Source organism: Myotis davidii, unplaced genomic scaffold (assembly GCF_000327345.1).
Source record: "Myotis davidii unplaced genomic scaffold, ASM32734v1 scaffold5, whole genome shotgun sequence".
Classification (NCBI taxonomy): Eukaryota; Metazoa; Chordata; class Mammalia; order Chiroptera; family Vespertilionidae; genus Myotis; species Myotis davidii.
This window is the reverse complement of record NW_006296965.1, coordinates 545,502-546,095: the sequence shown is the minus strand read 5'-3', so window position 1 is coordinate 546,095 and position 594 is coordinate 545,502.

Below are 594 nucleotides of genomic sequence, written 5' to 3'. Positions count from 1 at the left end.
GACACTTAAATAAGATTAATATTTTATCAGGTGATTTTTAAGAATTCAGTTTCTCAAACATAGTTGGTACTATATAAGGATAAGCTAGTTTCGTAGTTGCAATGATATTATATTATATTATATTATATTATATTATATTATACTAGAGGCCCCTTGCATAAAATTCATGCAAGGAACTCAGCTCTCACAGCCCCTCACAGCCTCAGCTGGCCCTCGCAGCCCTGGCTTCATCCAGAGGTTGTCCAGACAGTTGTCCAGAAGGATGTCCAGTTGTTTGTTCTGCTATTTGGTCTAATTAACATATTGTCTCTTTATTATATAGGATCATATTGTATTAATATAATTACAATATATTCATGAAATCCACAGGATTATAATAATATATATTTTGGGAGGCAATAACCCAAATTGTAATCTCCAAATTATTCTTGAATTTATTTAATGCACAATACAGAGGGTCAGCTATATGGGAACATAAGCTATAACTATTCTGATTTCTATCTTTCTGGCAGGAGTGTAACTTTTATTTTTCTTTACTGATTTAGGTATTACATATGTGTCCTTATAACCCCGTTGCCTCCCCACACCTCAATC